General features: G+C 41.9%; 1 long non-coding RNA gene across 1 annotated transcript in view; it reads right to left on the bottom strand.

Annotated features, from left to right (window-relative positions):
• The window catches only part of LOC126946340 (uncharacterized), a 66,087-nt gene extending 46,523 nt beyond the window's left edge, over positions 1 to 19,564 (bottom strand). Inside the window, exon 1 of the long non-coding RNA XR_007722642.1 lies at positions 19,450 to 19,564. This is a non-coding gene — a long non-coding RNA (uncharacterized LOC126946340). The remainder of the gene's footprint in view (positions 1 to 19,449) is intronic.
• Between the last annotated feature and the right edge of the window lie 231 nt (positions 19,565 to 19,795).

The following is a 19,795-nucleotide window of genomic DNA, read 5'->3' as shown; positions in this document are numbered from 1 at the left end:
ATCATGAGACTATATCAGACAAATCCAAATTGAGAAATATTCTACCAAATACCTAACCAGTACACTTTCTAAATCTGTCAAGGTCATGAGAAACAGGAAAAGACTAAGAAACCATGGGGACTATGATACTTTGGATTGCACTATGAAAAAACCATTCCAAACCAAATCATTTTTTAAAAATTAGAGATATAAATCCAACGATATGACGAAAATCACAGTAAATATAACAGGGCTTCATACTAAGTGAAAGACAGTGCCAGACTAGACTAAAAAACATCATCTGGTTCTGGTAGGTAGAGAGCTAGAAAGAGCATCACTTTCACCCTTACAAATAAAGAGGGTAGGAGGATAGGAAAGAAGTTCACAACTTTCCTTGAATCCCCCAGAGACAGGAGTCTTACTGGGGCCAACCACCCAAAATCTAAGTTGAGGTGCCCCAAAGGAATGATGAGACACACGCCTTGGCTTACCTGTGAAAGTAGATGCAACTAGACATCAGTAAGAGATCAACCAAAATGGCTGGTCAATTGGCGAAGGGAAAGTGTTAACTGGCAAGTGAGTGTGAAGCCCAGGGTGGGGCAGCACAAAATTGAGAGGTCTGCAAACTATTCAGATATTTTCTCCACTAACCCATTCAAGAGATCACATGAAAGACTGATGACAATCTTGAGAAATTACCCTCAAGGTACACACCTGGGGAGGGGAACAAAATCTGTTTTGGGAGGGTCAAAGAAATCTATTCAGATCCTACTCCATCTACAAAACAAAATCCTTACTCAGTGGGAGGAAGGGCAACAAACACTGGCCAAAAGGGCAGTTGTAAAAACTCTGACCCTGGGAGAATCAAACGGGGCGGGGGGGGGTGGAATTAGCTATGAAGAAAGAGCAGAAATACACAATGGGTCCAAAATTACAGCAGGAGGAGGCAGGAGTACTGAGTATAACACAACCACGAGACCCAAGGACACTGGTGCGTAAAACTAAGCCTTAATAAAACAACGGGGTACACTCCTGCCAACCAGTGACCAGGATAAAAATGTCATATAGCAACACCAAGAGGACCACTACTGAGAAAGAAACAGTAATGTGGAAACAGACATTCTCTAGTGACCAGGATAAAAATGTCATATAGCAACACCAAGAGGACCACTACTGAGAAACAAACAATAATGTGGAAACAGACATTCTCTGAGACATAGCACAAAGGGAAGACTTAACCTTAGGGTGACATTTAGGAAAACAAGAGGCCATCTTCCCTTGCTTGTATCACAGGGAAAACTGAGACAGTTTCCTTGCCCTCAGCTCCAGAGCAGCAATGCAGAGGTTTTGCCCAAGGGGAAAGGCAGGCTATAATAACAGAGTTCTGAAGGTATCCCCAAAATAAATGACTTAATTTGGAACACAGTGGGGGAAAAAAAAGCCTAAGGATGTTCCCAATAACAATAGAGATTTGGGTGGTAAGCTATTAAGAGAAGATTAGTTACTACTTGAGAGCAACAAGCTAAAGAAACACCAGCTAGAAGACAGCCAGAGAAAACCAGGGAAAAAGACAAACAAGAGCCTACCTGGGATCTGAGCCAACCTCAAAGGTTGGGCTCAAATACTATCTCTACAAAAGGGCCAAAATTTGGATCACATAGTTAGGCAATTTATGCCCCGGGACATGGTCAAAACCCATGGTCAAAACCCAGTCTGAAATTAGTGCAAACTAATGATTAGGTGAGGTAACAGAGGCTGACAGTTTAACAGAGAAATTAGAAAAAGACACTGGGAAAGACTGCCCTGCTAAAACCAGTCATTCCAGCTTATGCCCAAAGCTGTCCCACTAAAGAGGGACACCAAAGGATGCACACCGTAGGTTAAAAAACACGTCACAGCCAGGGGCGGTGGCTCACGCATGTAATCCTAGCACTTTGGGAGACTGAGGCCGGTGGATCACCTGAGGTCAAGAGTTTGAGACCAGCCTGGCCAACATGGTGAAACCTCATCTCTACTAAAAATACAAAAATTAGCCAGGTGTGGTGGTGGGCACCTCTAATCCCAGCTACTCGGGAGGCTGAGGCAGAGAATCGCTTGAACCCAGGAGGCGGAGGTTGCAGTGAGCTGAGATCATGCCATTGCACTCCAGCCTGAGCAACAGGGCAAAAACTCCATCTCAAAAAAAACAAAAACAAACAAACAAAAAACCCCACTATAAGTTCTGGCAAATAACAAAGAAGTAAACAATACCAACGAGCCCCACAGTAGAGGAGGGGGTAGCAAGTATCCAGAATCACTGCAATATATTATCTAAAATTTGTAGGTTTCAGCAAAAAGTATGAGATATTAAGAAAAAAAAAATGTGAGATTCATATAAGAAACCAAAAAGCAAGTAACAGAAAAATGCCTTGAGAAGGCGGTGTAGAATTTACATTTGAGGCCTAGACTTAAAAAGGCCTGCCTTCAAGGATGACCCTTGGCTGGTATCTGAAAACCTGGATTTCAAGAGAGTTGCCACTATTTCCTGGTAAGAATGGCTCACTGTGGCTAAACTATATAAACAATGCGGTTTGTGCTGAACACCTGCTTTCCTTCTGCAAGTATGGAATTTTGCTATGTGCTAGGCAAAGGGTGCCTGCATGACCAGCCCCCAATAAAAGCTATGGTCACTGAGCCTCTAATGAGTTTCCCTAGTAGACAACACTTCATATGTGTTCTCAAAATGCATTCCTGGAGAAATGAGGTATGTCCTGTGTGACCACACTTGGAAGAGAACACTTGGAGGCTTGCACCTGGCTCTAACGAACTGTAGCCGCAGGCATCTTTGCTAATTTTACTTTGTATCCTTTCACAGGAATAACTCATATCCATGAGTACAATTACAAGCCAGTCCTGTGGGTCCTCCTTGCAAATCACTGAAACTACCTTTGTGTTGGGGCTTGCCAACGCAAAAGCACAGATCTCAAACACAGCAAAGACATCAAGGAAGCTAATATAAACATGTTCAAAGAACTAAAGAAAACCACACTTAAAGAAGTAATGTGCCAGGCACAATGACTCACGCCTGTAATCCCAGCACTTTGGGAGGCCAAGGCAGGTGGAACATCTGAGGTCAGGAGTTCAAGACCAGCCTGGCCAACATGGTGAAACCCTGACTCTACTAAAAATACCAAAAAAAAAAAAAAATTAGCCAGGCCTAGTGGCAGGTGCCTGTAATTCCAGCTACTCAAGAGGCTGAGGCAGGAGAATCGCTTGAACCCGGGAGGTAGAGGTTGTGGTGAGATCGCACCACTGCACTCCAGCCTGGATGACAGAGCAAGGCTCTATCTCAAACAAGCAAACAAACAAACAACAACAACAACAAAAAAACCCCAAGACCCTAGCAAGCAGAGACACAAGCAGCTGGATGTTAAAAGGAACACATCAGCAGAAGAAGACACAAGCGGCTGGACATCAAGAGGACGTCGAGGGGAGGATGCCAATGGAAAAGCACACCAACAGACACTGGCAGGCCATCAACTGACGAGTTGAATGATGTGGAGTTTGGCCTGGGCCGTCGGAGGAGAGCCTGGGCAACCAAGCAGCCTGACGCCAGGGGAAAACCGTATCTCTTCTGGCATCCCCATTTGCTGAGAGCTACTTCCACTCAATAAAACCTTGCATTCAAGCCCACGTGTGATCTGATTCTTCTGGTACACCAAGGCAAGAAATCCAGGATACAGAAAGTTCTCTCTGTCCTTGCCATAAGGCAGGCGGTTTAATTGAGCTGACTAACATAAGCCACCTACGGAAGGCTAAACTAAAAGAGCACGCTGTAACACATGCCCCCTGGGCTTCAGCTGTAAACATTCACTCCTAGAGGGCTGGTGCAGTGGCTCATGCCTGTAATCCCAGTACTCGGGGCAGGCGGATCACGAGGTCAGGAATTCAAGGCCAGCCTGACCAACATGGTGAAATCCTGTCTCTACTAAAAATACAAAAATTAGCCAGGCATGGTGGTATGTGCCTGTAATCCCAACTAAAAATACAAAAATTAGCCACACATGGTGGTATGTGCCTGTAATCCCAGCTACTCAGGAGGATGAGGCAGGAGAATCGCCTGAACCCAGGAGACAGGGGTTGCAATGAGCCGAGATCACACCACTACACTCCAGCCTGGGCAACAGAGTGAGACTCCATCTCAAAAAACAAAAAACAAGCAAACAAACAAAAAAATTCAATCCTAGACACTGCCGTGGGGTTAGAGCCCTGCAGCCTGCCCGGCTGCATGCTCCACCTAGAGGTTTGAGCCAGTGGGCACTGAAGAAGCAATCCACACCCCTATCGCATGCCCTGCAAGGGGAACAAGGGAACTTTTCCTGTCTCACTTCCAGCAGGGGAAGAACATACAACCATTTTGAAATACACGTAAAGTAACAAGTCTGAAATACACAACAGCATCCTGTTCATATCAAAGCCTTCACTCAAGATAAACTACTTAATGAGAGCCTAACTGACCTGGAGAAAGGTAAACACCCATTACCGGCCCCTCTAGCCTTTCTCTTGGGGTAAAGAAACTACCCAACTCAGCCCCCTCTAGCCATCATATCCCATGTAAGTGGGGAATAGAGGAGACTGATAAGCAGTTGCAAAGTTCGCAGCCCAGGAGCATAGGCTCACTAAAAGACTAAGAATTAATCACAGGTATACAGAACATTTCCACTTACCACACATCTTACCACCACATCACTAAAGGCCTGAGTACCAAAGTTCCTTTTACTCAATACATCATGTCTGGCTTACCAAAAAAAAAAAATTTACAAGGCATTTTAAAAAGTAAAAAACATTGCTTGAAGAGAAATAGCAAGCATCAGTACCAGACAGATATGTCATAGGTGCTGAAATGATCACACTGGGAATTTAAAGTAACTCCAATTTGATTAAGATACTAAGGGCTCTAAGGAAAAAAGTAGACAACATGCAAAAATACATGTGTAATGTAAGCAGAGATGCAGAAAGAATCAAAAACAAATGTTAAAGATCTAAAACACTACAACAGAAATGAAGAATGACTTTGATAGACTCTGTACACTGCACACGGCTGAGGAAAAGAACCTCTGAATTTGAGGATATGTCAATAAAAACTTTCTTTTTTTTTTTTTTTTTTTTTTGAGATGGAGTCTCGCTCTGTCACCCAGGCTGGAGTGCAGTGGCCAGATCTCAGCTCACTGCAAGCTCCGCCTCCTGGGTTTACGCCATTCTCCTGCCTCAGCCTCCCGAGTAGCTGGGACTACAGGCGCCCGCCACCTCGCCCGGCTAGTTTTTTTTTTTGTATTTTTAGTAGAGACGGGGTTTCACCGTGTTAGCCAGGATGGTCTCGATCTCCTGACCTCGTGATCCGCCCGTCTCGGCCTCCCAAAGTGCTGGGATTACAGGCTTGAGCCACCGTGCCCGGCCAATAAAAACTTTCAAAACTAAAAATCAAAGAGAAATAAGACTAAAAAGAAGAAGAAGAACAACAACAACAACCAGCCGGGCGCAGTGGCTCGTCTGTAATCCCACCACTTTGGGAGGTCGTGGCAGGTGGATCACAAGGTCAGGAGTTCAAGACCAGCCTGGCCAAGATGGTGAAACCCCGCCTCTACTAAAAATACAAAAATTAACCGGGTGTGGTGGCAGGTGCCTGTAATCCCAGCTACTCGGGAGGCTGAGGCAGAGAATTGCTTGAACCTGGGAGGCAGAGGTTGCAGTGAGCCGAGATCGCACCACTATACTCCAGCCTGGGCGACAGACTGAGACCCTGTCTCAAAAAAATAAAAACAAAAACAAAAGAACGGAACATTGAAGAACCCCATGCAACAACCATAAAAGGTGTAACATACATGTAACTGGAATAACAGAAAGAGGAGAAAAAATTGAAAAGAAGTAGTATTTGAAGCAATAATGATGGAGAATTTTCCCCCAAATTAATGTCAGACACCAAACCACAAATTCAGGAAGCTGAGAGAACACCAAACGAAATAAATGCCAAAACAAACAAACGAAACTACACCTAGGCATATCCTACTCAGCCTGCAGAAAATCAAAGATACAGAAAAAAAAAATCTTCAAAGAAACCACCCCGTGGAGAAAAAAAAGATTACATCTGACTTCTCAGAAAACATGCAAGCAAGAAGACTGAAATACTTTTTTTTTTTTTTTTTTTTTGAGACGGAGTCTTGCTCTGTCACCCAGGCTGGAGTGCAGGGGCTGGATCTCGGCTCACTGCAAGCTCCGCCTCCCGGGTTCACGCCATTCTCCTGCCTCAGCCTCCCGAGTAGCTGGGACTACAGGCGCCCGCCACCTCGCCCGGCTAGTTTTTTGTACTTTTTAGTAGAGACGGGGTTTCACCGTGTTAGCCAGGATGGTCTCGATCTCCTGACCTCGTGATCCGCCCGTCTCGGCCTCCCAAAGTGCTGGGATTACAGGCTTGAGCCACCGCGCCCGGCCCAGAAGACTGAAATACTTAAGAGTTTTGAGAGAGAGAGAAAAAAAAACCTAGAATTCTGTACCTGCAAAATCATCCTTCAAAACTAAAGGAGAAACACTCCTTCTCAGACAAACAAAAACTGAAGGAATTTGTTGTCAGTAGATCTAGCCTGTCAGAAACGTTTTTTAAAAAAAGTTCTTCAGGGAAAAGGAAAACTACATAGCTTAGAAACTCAGGTCTACATAAAGAAAGGAAGAAGAATTTCTTCTTGATCAGAAAAAGAATAAGTGAAGATAAAATAAAAACTTTTAGTATTTTACTCTTAATCAATCAGTTAACAGTTTGTTCAAAATAAGAATACTAATAATATATTCAATGATTATACTTATGTATATATGAAATGAATGACAGCAAACACTCAAGGGAGAAAAAAGAAGGATTAGAACTATTTTGTTATTAAAAAGTACTTGCACTATCAATGAAGTAATACAGCGTTACTTCAAAGTGGACTTGTAAATATATGTTGCAAGCTCTAGGGCAACCACAAAAAAAGGTAAAATAGACCAAACAGACCAATACCTTGAAAGAAACAAGGTGCCAAAACTCACAGAGAAGGAGAAAATAATATACACTATGAACAAGTGGGGTTTATATCAGGTATACAAGACTGGTTCAACATTTGAAAATCTACTAATCACATATTTGAAGGGGAAATAATAAAGTCACTGTGCCAGGCACAGTAGCTCACGCCTGTAATCCCAGCACTTTGGGAGCCCAAGACGGGCAGATCACTTGAGGTCAGGAGTTCAAGGCCAGCCTGGTCAACATGGCAAAAGCCCGTCTCTACCAAAAATACAAAAATTAGCTGGGTGTGGTGGTGTATGCCTGTAATCCCAGCTACTTGCGAGGCTGAGGCAGGAGAATCGCCTGAACCTGGAAGGCAGAAGTTGCGGTGAGCCAGGATCCATGCCACTACACTACAGCCTCCGCAACAGAGCGAGACTCAGTCTCAAAAAAAAGGCCGGGCGCGGTGGCTCAAGCCGGTAATCCCAGCACTTTGGGAGGCTGAGACGGGCGGATCACGAGGTCGGGAGATTGAGACCATCCTGGCTAACACGGTGAAACCCCGTCTCTACTAAAAACTAGCCGGGCAAGGTGGCGGGCGCCTGTAGTCCCAGCTACTCGGGAGGCTGAGGCAGGAGAATGGCGCAAACCCGGGAGGCGGAGCTTGCAGTGAGCCGAGATCGCGCCACTGCACTCCAGCCTGGGCGACACAGTGAGACTCCGTCTCAAAAAAAAAAAAAAAAAAAGTCACTGCTTGACTTCAAGACTTAATAAAAAGCTACGGTAATCCAGACAGTGTGAAACTGGTGAAGGAACGGATACATGGATCAATGGAACAGAATAAAGACCCCAGATAGAAACATAAATATAGTCAACTAATCTTTGAGAAAGAAGCAAAGGCAATACAACGGAGCAACAAATAGTGTTGGAATAGCTGAATATCCAAATGCAAAAAAATGAATCTAACACAAACTTTACACTCTTCACAAATATTAATTCAAAATGGATGCCAGACTTAAATGTAAAATGTAAAACTGTAAATAGAACTCCAATATTTGAGGAAATCTAGACATCACTGGGTATGGCAATTACTTTCTAGATACAATACCAGAAGCATAATCCATAAAAGAAATCATTGACAAGCTAAATGTTATTAAAATTTAAAAAAAAAATTACTCCACAAAAGACACCATTAAAGTATGAAACAAGCCGGGCGCAGTGGCTCACGCCTGTAATCCCAGCACTTTGGGAGGCCGAGGTGGGCGGATCACCAGATCAGGAGATCGAGACCACGGTGTCTCTACTAAAAATACAAAAAATTAGCCGGGCACGGTGGTGGGCGCCTGTAGTCCCAGTGACCTGGGAGACTGAAGTAGGAGAATGGCGTGAACCCGGGAGGTGGAGCTTGCAGTGAGCTGAGATCGCACCACTGCACTCCAGCCTGGATGACAGAGTGAAACTCCGTCTCAAAAAAAAAAAAAAAAAAAAAAAGAAAGAAACGATAAGCCAAAGAAAATATCTGCAAAAGACATATCTCATAAAAGACTGTTAACTAAAACATACAGACAGCGCTTAAAACTCCATAAGTAAACAACCTAATTTTTTTTGGTTTTTTTGTTTGTTTGTTTTTTTGAGACAAAGTCTCGCTCTGTGGCCCAGGCTGGAGTGCAGTGGCGCGATCTTGGCTCACTGCAAGCTCCGCCTCCCGGGTTCACACCATTCTCCTGCCTCAGCCTCCCGAACAGCTGAGATTACAGGCGCCCGCCACCACGCCCCGGCTAGTTTTTTGTATTTTTTAGTAGAGACAGTGTTTCACCATGTTAGCCAGGATGGTCTTGATCTCCTGACCTCGTGATCCGCCCGTCTCGGCCTCCCAAAGTGCTGGGATTACAGGCTTGAGCCCCCACGCCCGGCCAACAGCCCAATTTTTAGAACGGACAAAAGATCTCAACAGAAATCTCACCAAAGAACATATACAGATGGTAAATAAGCACATGAAAACATGTTCAACTTCGTATGTCATTAGGGAGTTGCAAATTAAACAGTCCCACTGCACACCTATTAGAATGGTGAAAATCCAAAACACTGGTAACACCAAATGCTGTTGAGGGTGTGGAGCAACAGGAACTCTCATTCAGGGCTAGTGGGAATCCATCAACCCTACAGCAGTTTTGGAAGACAGTTTTGTGGTTTCTCACAAAATAATATACTCTTACCATATGAACTGGCAGTCATACTCCTTGGGTTTTTTTCGTGGTTTTTTTTTTGTTTTTTTGGAGATGGAGTCTCCCTCTGTCACCCAGGCTGGAGTGCAGTGGCCTGATCTTGGCTCACTGCAACCTCCATCTCCCAGGTTCAAGCGATTCTCCTGCCTCAGCCACCCATGTAGCTGCGATTATAGGCGCCCGCCACAACACCTGCCTAATTGTTTGTATTTTTAGTAGAGACAGGGTTTCACCACGTTGGCCAGGCTGGTCTCAAACTCCTGACCTCAGGTGATTCACCCACCTCGGCCTCCCAAAGTGCTGGGATTACAGGCATGAGCCACCACGCCCAGCCATGCATGATTTCTAACATCCTACATGGCTCATATACAAAATATTGTTTCACTAAGCAATGCAGATGTTTCAAATGTTGACATATTTCATTAAGCAATATTTTAAAACCACTTTCATTAACATCTCATGTTAACAGAAAAGTCCTTAAGTATTAGGAAGCTATCAAGTTCACAGAGGTAGATACAAGCATACAAAAATTCTAAATTCTGTTTGAAAGCTAATTTAAAATAGGCAACAAGTACTATCAGTTGTTTTCCTTGAAAGGATAAGCCCATTTTATTTAGGAAAAAACATATCTGCTCAATACCCAAGTATAAAAAACTGTAGCTTGTCTATTAATTATTCTTCTAAGTATAATGTTGTAAATTTAAAAAAGTGAGCAGTACAGCTTGCTGACAATGTTACAGGTGATTTTCCTCAAGATAATTTAAAATTCAGTTTGCAGCACTGCTTCACACATACTTCCCTTTTCATCACACTATATAGAAGACACGTACTCGGCTGGGCGCGGTGGCTCACGCCTGTAATCCCAACGCTTTGGGTGGTTGAGGTGGGCGGATCACAAGGTCAGGAGATCAAGACCATCCTGGCTAACATGGTGAAACCCCGTCTCTACTAAAAAAAATACAAAAAAAAAACAAAACCCAAAAAATACAAAAAAATTAGCCGGGCGTGGTGGCGGGCACCTGTAGTCCCAGCTACTCAGGAGGCTGAGGCAGGAGAATGGTGTGAACCTGGGAGGCAGAACTTGCAGTGAGCCCAGATAACGCCACTGCACTTCAGCCTGGGCAACAGAGCAAGATTCCATCTCAAAAAAATAAAAATTAAAAATTAAAAAAAAAGAAGACACATACTCAAGGGTCCATATTTAAAAAAAACTAGTAACTTTTACTGCTCATCAAAGATATTTTTTGAGACAGTCTTATTCTGTCACCTAGGCTGGAGTGCAGCGGCATGACCACAGGTCACTCTTAGCCTCGAACTCCTGGGTTCAAGGAATCCTCCTGCCTCAGCCTCTCACCTCAGCCTACGAAGTAGCGAGGACTACAGGCATAAGCTATAGTGCCCCATCCTCATCAAAGACATTCTTAAGAGAAACTGACTTTATTTTTTAGAAACTACAAGTGTGGGTTGAAGAATACAATGACTACTGATACAATTTGGTGCCACTACCTTGATTTATATTCAGGCAAAATGTTTATTTTTCACTGCTTCAACACCATCAGTACAGATGTCGACACAGTAAAAACAACTTAGAATTATTAAGAAAAACAGCTTTCACTTTGCAGATCCCTTGGGTCTACAAAAGGTCCACATATTGAAAGGTCCACATATTTAAAAGTCCACATTTGAAAGGTTCACATATTGAAAACTGTTGGCCGGGGGCGGTGGCTCACACTTGTCCCAGCACTTTGGGAGGCCAAGGCAGGTGGATCATGAGGTCAGGAGTTCAAGACCAGCCTTGCCAACATAGTCAAACCTCGTCTCTACTAAAAATACAAAAAGTAACCAGGCATGGTGGCGGGCGCCTGTAATCCTAGCTACTTGGGAAGCTGAGGCAGGAGAATTGCTTGAACCCGGGAGGTGGAGGTTGCAGTGAGCTGAGAGCGCACCACTGCACTCCAGCTTGGGCAACAGAGTGAGACTTCGTCTAAAAAAATAAATAAAAATAAAACTGTTGGCCACCACCTCAGCTAGATGTTCCCTAGACCTGCCCCAACCTTATGGCTTATTGCCCTATCCCAAAAACATTATCTGATGTCTACTCAATGACAACTTCCCTATCAGTTAACCTAACATTCTTGTAGAAAACAAGATATCAGGCCAGGTGCAGTGGCTCACACCTGTAATCCCAGCACTTTGGGAGGCCAAGGTGGGCAGATCACAAGGTCAGGAGTTCAAGACCAGCCTGGCCAACATAGTAAAACCCCGTATCTAATAAAAATACAAAAATTAAATGGGTGTGGTGGCACACACCTGTAGTCCCAGCTACTCGGGAGGCTGAGGCAGAGAATCACTTGTACCCAGGAAGTGGAGGCTGCAGTGAGCCAAGATCATGCCACTGCGCTCCAGCCTTGGCGACAGAGTGAGACTCCGTCTCAAAAAAAAAAAAATTATGTAAATGGTATAATATGGTATATAACTATATGTCAGAGACCGGCTTTTTTCATTCAGCATAATTCTCTGGGAATTCATCCAGGTTGTTTTGTGCATCAGCTTTGTTTTTCATTCCTGTGTGGTATTATGTTATGAATGCACCACCATTTGTTTAGCCATTCACCCATTAAAGGACATCTGGGCACTTCTGTGTTATTACTATTATGAACAAAGAAGCCATGAACATTCATATACAAAATTTTGCATGAACATATATTTTTACTTCTCTGGGATAAACACTCAAGAATGAAAATGCTGGGTCATATGGTAGTTGCAGGTTTGCGGTTTTTTTGTTTCTGTTTTTGAGACGGAGTCTCGCTCTGTCGCCCAGGTTGGAGTGCAGTGGCGCGATCTCTGCTCACCGCAAACTCCACCTCCCGGGTTCACGCCATTCTCCTGCCTCAGCCTCCCGAGTAGCTGGGACTACAAGCACCCACCACCACGCCCGGCTAATTTTTTTGTATTTTCAGTAGAGACGGGATTTCATCGTGTTAGCCAAGATGGTCTTGATCTCCTGACCTCGTGATCCGCCCCACCTCAGCCTCCCAAAGTACTGGGATTACAGGCGTGAGCCACTGCACCCGGCCAATTTTTGTATTCTCAGTAGAGACGGAGTTTCTCCATGTTGGTCAGGCTGGTCTCGAACTCCTGACCTCTAGGTGATCTGCCCGCCTCTGCCTCCCAAAGTGCTGGGATTACAGGAGTGAGCCACTCCAACCAGCCTGCAGGTTTATTTTAATAAAAAACTACCAAACAGTTTCCCAGAGTGGCTATGCCACTTTATATTCCAATCAGCAGTGGATAAATAATCCAGATTCTCTCTTCATCCTAACCAATACTTGGTATTATGACTATTTGATAGGTGTACAGTGATTTTTGTTGTGATTTTAATGTGCATTTCCAAAATGGTTAATAACGTTCAACATCCTTTTATTTGCCATCTGTGTATCTTCTTCCATGAAATCATCTTTTCATGTCTTTTGTTCATGTTCTAATTGGACTGGTTGCTTTTTTACTGAGTTTCCAGAGTTTATATATTCTAAATACTATTAATTTACAAGATATGTGGTTTACAAATAAATTATCCTACTCTGTAGCTTCTCTTCATTCTCTTAACAGAGTCTTTCTTTGGGAGGCCGAGGAGGGTGGATCACGAGGTCAGGAGATCGAGACCATCCTGGCTAACACAGTGAAACCCCGTATTTACTAAAAATACAAAAAAAAAAAAAAAATTAGCTGGGCGTGGTGGTGGGTGCCTGTAGTCCCAGCTACTCAGGAGGCTGAGGCAGGGGAATCGCTTGAACCTGGGAGGCGGAGATTGCAGTGAGCCAAGATCGTGCCACTGCACTCCAGCCTGGGCGACAGAGCGAGACTCCGTCTCAAAAAAAAAAAAAAAAAAAAAAAAAAAGCAGAGTCTTTAGCAGAACAAGAGTTTTTAATTTCAATAAAATTTAATTCATCAATTTTTCCTTTTACAGATCATGCTTTTAAGCACATTAAGTGTAAGAACTCTTTGCCTAGCACAAACTGAAGATTTCCTCCTATGTTTTCTTCTAAAAGTTTTATAGTTTTAAGTTTTACATTTAAGTCTCTAATTCATTTTAAGTAAATTTTTGTATTAGATATGAGACTCAGGTTCATCTTTTTGCCTATAGATGGATAATTGGTCAAGCACCATCGTTAAAAAGGCTTTCTCTCTACTGAACTGCTATTCCACATTTGTCAAAATTCAGTTGGGCATAATTGTATATGTCTATTTCTCAGTTCTCAATTATGTTACACTGATCTATGTGTCTATCCCTCCACCAATACAACACTGTCTTGATTAATATAGGAATATAGTAGTCACTAATGTCAAGTTAATGATTCTACCAATGTATTCTTTTTCTAGATGGTTTTAGCTATTTTAAGGCCTGTGCCTTTCCACATAAATTTTAAAATAAGCTTTTCTATATCTACAAACACATACTAGGATTTAAACAGAAATTCCATTAAACCTATCAATTTGTGGAGAATTGACATCATTACTATGTTGAGTTTCCCAAGTCATGAACATAAGTCTTTTCAATTATATAGGACTTCCTGAGTTTCTTTCATCAACATTTTGTAATTTACAAAATACAAGTCCTGTATGTGTTTACTTATGTCTAAATGTTGTGTTTCTTTGCAGTGCTTGTAAATGGTACTTTGTTTATAATTTCCGTTTCCACATATTAAATTGCTAGTATATAGAAATGTGATTCATGCCAGGCATGTAGCTCATACCTGTAATCCCAGCACTTTGGGAGGCCGAGGCAGGCAGATCACGAGGTCAGGAGATCGAGACCAGCCTGGCCAACATGGTGAAACCCGATCTCTACTAAAACACAAAAAATTAGCCGGGCATGGTGGTGCATGCCTGTAGTCCCAGCTACTCAGGAGGCTGAGGCAGGGGAATCGCTTGAACCTGGGAGGCAGAGATTGCAATGAGCCAAGATCGTGCCACTGCACTCCAGCCTGGCGACAGAGCAAGACGCTGTCTCAAAAAAAAAAAAAAAGTCTGCAACATTGTAACAAAAAAACGCAAACTTCCTTAATTTATGAAGAAGAGTGTCTACAATAAGAAAAAGTTCAAACACCAATTTTTTTTTAAACGATCAAGAATATAAACAAATAGTTCACCCCCCAAAAAAATACCTTTCAAATGGATAAAAAAAAATTCAAATATCTTGAACACTGACATTCTCCGTTTCCCCTTCAATTTTCTCACAACTGGCATTCTTATCTATTTCACTGGATAGGGGAGAGTTCTTAAAAGCTCAGTTCTAGACCCCCTAGTTTGCTTTCCTGGTACTGGAAATGCTGCCATGGTATAGCTGGCAGAGTGAATGGATCAAAATTCACAAATTATTTTCCCTATATGTGAACTAATCACTAACAGTACAGTTGGCATGACCCCAATTCGTGTTTTGTGAAGTTCAACAAGCCAATTTCATAAAACAAACAAAAGAAGGGGTTCTAGGGAACTGCTCTAAATTTTAAAAGGCTCAAAAGACATAAAAATCAAATGCAATGTGTGGTCTCTGAATAGATCCTGGTTTGAAGAAAGCAGCTATAAAAGACATCTTGCGGACAACTGGGAAAATCTGAATATGCACTGGGCATTAAACATTAAAGAGTGGCCGGGCACGATGGCTCACGCCTGTAATCCCGGCACTTTGGGAGGCCGAGGCGGACGGATCACCTGAGATTAGGAGTTCGAGACCAGCCTGGCCAACACGGTGAAACCCCATCTATACTAAAAATACAAAAATTAGCCGGGCGTGGTGGCAGGTGCCTGTAATCCCAGCTACTCGGGAGGCTGAAGCAGGAGAATCACTTGAACCCGGGAGGTGGAGGTTGCAGTAAGCAGAGATTGTGCCATTGCACTCCAGCCTGGGTGACAAGAGCAAGACTTCGTCTCAAAAAAAAAAAAAAAATTATGGAATTACTGTTAATCCTAGTATGTATAGTGATGGCATTGTGATTATATAGAAAAAAGTCCTTGTTTATTATGTTTATATTGACTTATTTAGAAGAAAATGTCATGATGACTATAATTTACAGTATTTTGGAGGGAAAGGCAAGTAAGGCAAAATCATAACAGTTGCTAAATCTAAGTGGTCCATATATAGAAATACATTTATGTTATTCTACTTTCATTTAAATGTCTAAAATTTTTCATAACAGATAATACAAATAAATTACTAACCTATTAATTCATTTCTCACCAACTAAACATCCCATTAAGCAAATAATTATTCTAGAAAGAACACTTGTGAATATATAACATAGAAATTAATATTATTCATTATTTCAAAACATCCTTTAAGGAACTTTTATACTTTTTTTTTTTTGAGATGGAGTTTCATTCTTGTTGCCCAGGTTGGAGTGCAATGGCACGATCTCGGCTCACTGCAACCTCCGCCTCTCGGATTCAAGTGATTCTCCTGCCTCAGCCTCCCAAGTAGCTGGGATTATAGGCACAAGGGAGCAGTTATACTTTCTTAGGTTATGTTTCAGAAAATACGCTTCCCAATTATCTTTGAGTTATGCATTTCGACTAGTATGCTACTTCACATAATCATTTACTTATTAGCACCCTTTAAATGTTCACTCTGTTCTGGTTCTACTGCTTCACTTTCCCTAACCCCCAATCAGCCCATATCAATCTCTTCATTGCTAAAACAGTAAAAAATCAACAGCACTGGAAGACAGTAGCTAGCTACATGAGAAGTTACATTTACCCTGCTGCAAAATAAGGAGAGGAATCCATAAGAGCTAAGTTTCTTCTCTGTCCAGTGTGTATGGCATTAACTAATCACCATTTTCCTTTGTTCTTCTAAGCTAATGTGTGAAACATATAAATAACCTGAGGTACTATGAATTCTTTTTAAAAAGTTATGTTGATAATTATTTTACCTGGAAAGTATCAGTTTGCTTTTAAATGTTATTCAAAGATATACTCCACAAATATAATTTTATTACACCTCAAGAATATTTTATAGGAACTCTTCCTCTTAATTTTACAATTATTAACCTCTTAAATCTGTATAAGACATTCTATTTAATGTAACTCCTTATAAAAATCACATCCCACAAATGATTATCTTTAATGACAAAAATCTAAGTCTAATTTGTCAAGTTTTTCTCTGTAACATATTCTCTTAACAATTTGTATCCTTGAATACTAAGTCAGTTCCTGCAAATGAACCAATCATTAATCAATTAAAAAAAAAACTAACAAAAATTAAATGTCAAATACTGTTCTCATAAAAATATATACAAAATTAACATACTAGTAGTCAATGCAATTTCAAATGAACAATGCAAAACTGGTAAAATGTTTTAGTCTTCATGCAGATATCATCAAGTGTTTTGCCTTCTCTCAAGGGTTAGGAAATTTAAAATTATTAATGTTCTGGCTGGGCGCGGTGGCTCACGCCTGTAATCCCAGCACTTTGGGAGGCTGATGTGGGCAGATCATCTGAGGTTAGGAGTTCGAGACCAGCCTGACCAACATGGAGAAACCCTGTCTCTACTAAAAATACAAAATTAGCTGGGTGCAGTGGCACATGCCTGTAATCCCAGCTACTCGACAGGCTGAGGCAGGAGAATCACTTGAATCCAGGAGGCAGAGATGGCAGTGAGCCAAGATCGCGCCATTGGACTTCTGGGCAACAACAGCAAAACTCTGTCCCAAAAAATAAATAAAACATAAATAAAATAAAATTATTAATGTTCTAACCACTGTTTACAGGGTTGTTCCACTAATAAATTCCATGTCCTGGACCTAAATGATTGCTAAAATGTTTTGCACATAGCAGCTAAATGTCATCACACTAACATGATGCCAGAAACAACTGATTCATCTACGTGCAACCTCATTTCCTTCAGATGCCTCCAAGGTAACTGAAGTTCACAGATTTTGTCTAGTTACAAGCGCAGGCTCAAATCACCTTGGATTTGAGTTAGGATCCACGGATTGTTTTTTGTTTATTTGGTTAGTTGGTTTTGTTCTGTTTTTCAATTCAGGCATCTTGTTCATGAAACATTCATTATTTGCTTGAGATTGCTTTCACTGCCAGCTGCTTACTTTCTTTACCACTATAGTATAATCTACACCCTTTGACTCAACTGCTTGCTAGATTCTCCCCACAATTAAGAAATTTCTAGGCTCAAGGGAAAAAAAAAAAAAGAAAGGAAGGAATTTTTATTGGCCACTGTTAGAGTAATAGCCAGATAAGGACAGGCACAGTGGCTCATCATGCCTGTAATCCCAACATTTTGGGAGGCCAAGGCAGGCAGATTACCTGAGGTCAGGAGTCTGAGACCAGCCTGGCCAACACAGGGAAACCCATCTCTACTAAAAATACAAAAATTAGCCAGGCGTGGAAAGGTGTGCCTGTAATCTCGGCTACTCTGGAAGCTGAGGCATGAAAATCGCTTGAACCCAGGAGGGGGAAGTTACAGTGAGCCGAGATCTAGCTGGGTGACAGAGCGAGACTCCATGTCTGTCTGTCTGTCTCTCTCCCTCTCTCTATATATATATAAAATAAATAAAAATTAAATTAAAATTAGCTGGGCACGGTGGCAGGTGCCTGCAATCCCAGATACTCAGGAGGCTGAGGCAGGAGAATCGCTTGAACTCGGGTGGCGGAGGTTGCAGTGAGCCGAGATTGCGCCACTACACTCTAGCCTGGGTGACAGAGCAAGACTTCATCTTTAAAAAAAAAAAAAAAAAAAAAGTCAGACACTTGCTTTCTTCTTTCATTTACTTTTTAAAAAAATTCATCTTCAATATTCACAAAAAATAATCCATGCTATAAGTTGCTATGTCACAGAAGTTTAAGAAGTGCATGGTAAAAATCACTAACTTTAAAATAATGGTTACCTCTGGGGATAAGAGAAGAGAGAGATGCAATCGGGGATGGGTACACAGAGAACTTCAACTGTCATGTTAATGTTTGATTTTTTTTTTATGTTGGGTGGTGAGAAGAGAGGTTCATTGTATTATTCCTTATATATATGTATATGTCTTAAGTATTTCATAATATATTGAAAGCCCCCCTCAAAATATAAAGAAGTTAATCTTGCATTCCTTCATCACCCCCTCCATCAAAAAAAAAAAAAAAAAAAAGGAATCATACTAGACTATTCTGCAACTTACTTTTCTCACATAACCATCCATCATGACATCCTCTAGGTCAAAAGTCAAAATATTCCATAATATTTATGTACCAAAATTTACTCAAACATTCTCCCATTGATGGATACACAGGCTGTTTCCAGTTGTCACAAGAACAAAGTTGTACAAAAGTATCCTTGTTCATGCGTTATTATATACTGGTACTTTTATTTCTGCAGGACAGATTCTTAAAAGTCAAACTTTTGCATTCCAGTTTTTGTTCAAGTGATATCTGCATTTTTTATTTCCCTAAATATTGCCAGATTATTTTCTAAAAGGTTGCAGCAATTCATACTCCGCGGCAATGCATGAAATTTACTTTAACCACATAAGCATTTAACAACATATTAGATGTCACTCTTTACTGTCTTCCCCATATATACAGTAAACATGTTATGCTTAACATAAATTTAATTTCGCCAACAGATTTGAAAACAGGAAATCTAGCTCTTTTCTTAGTGAGTTATCAGCCTAGAAATATACAAAATGTGGCAAGTCCCCCAAAGATTACCTGTACACACACACACACAACTCTGAGATGCTTCAAGAACAAATGTTAAGTTTTTGTCCAAAACTCCACATTTGGGGTATAATGGGCACAGAAAAAAAAACGTTTAATCTAGTGCATAATGAATACGTTACAAACAAATTAATCAAAACTAATAAGTTTCGACATTAAAGGCAGAACAAAAAAAAATAAAGTTAGGCCCAAGAGGTTAGGTTGTTCCTAAGAGAGCTCTGAGGAGATGGAATCCATTTTGGCGAGACATGGTGTCAATAAAAACCCGTTTAAACAAGGAAAAAGGAAAGAACGACCCATATATCCCTCCTAGGAGCTAGCTTCTGCAACTTCCTAGCCTCGTCAGTAGAAGTTAGGTGATCAGGGAGAGAGAAATTATTCTCCGATATTTTGAAGAGACGCGAGAGAGAAAAATGGAATACAGGCCGGTTACTACCCCCACTCAGGCCACGCGATCCCAAAGTGTCTAGCCTCGCTTACGGCCACTTCTCTAGCCAATGTGAGGCTCATCACTCACCACAATACTATTAACTGGCGAGTTTCTGGACTTTGTTAGTGGACTCACATACTTCGGACGCCTTGCAACCGCAGCGGTTGCACCTCGTACAAACGCCGCCATCTTAGGTCTTCCACTAGCCCTAGTGCACAGGCGGATAAAAGCCGGGGGTGGGCGTCACAGCCAAACGGGCCCGGCGCCCAGCTGCCGTGCTCTACCTAAATGCCTCCGCCGGCAACGTGCCCCAACCGTTGCCGTGGACCCTCCCCCAGTTTTCCTGACCTGTTGCACTTCCTCTCACAGCCTTTATCTCTTTTGAAATGCCCTTTTCCTTTTTCTTTCTCTTCATTTCTTTTTTCCTTTCCCA

Source organism: Macaca thibetana, chromosome X (assembly GCF_024542745.1).
Source record: "Macaca thibetana thibetana isolate TM-01 chromosome X, ASM2454274v1, whole genome shotgun sequence".
Taxonomy (NCBI): domain Eukaryota; kingdom Metazoa; phylum Chordata; class Mammalia; order Primates; family Cercopithecidae; genus Macaca; species Macaca thibetana.
The sequence above is the reverse complement of the archived record's forward strand: the minus strand, read 5'-3'. Positions and strand labels throughout refer to the sequence as shown.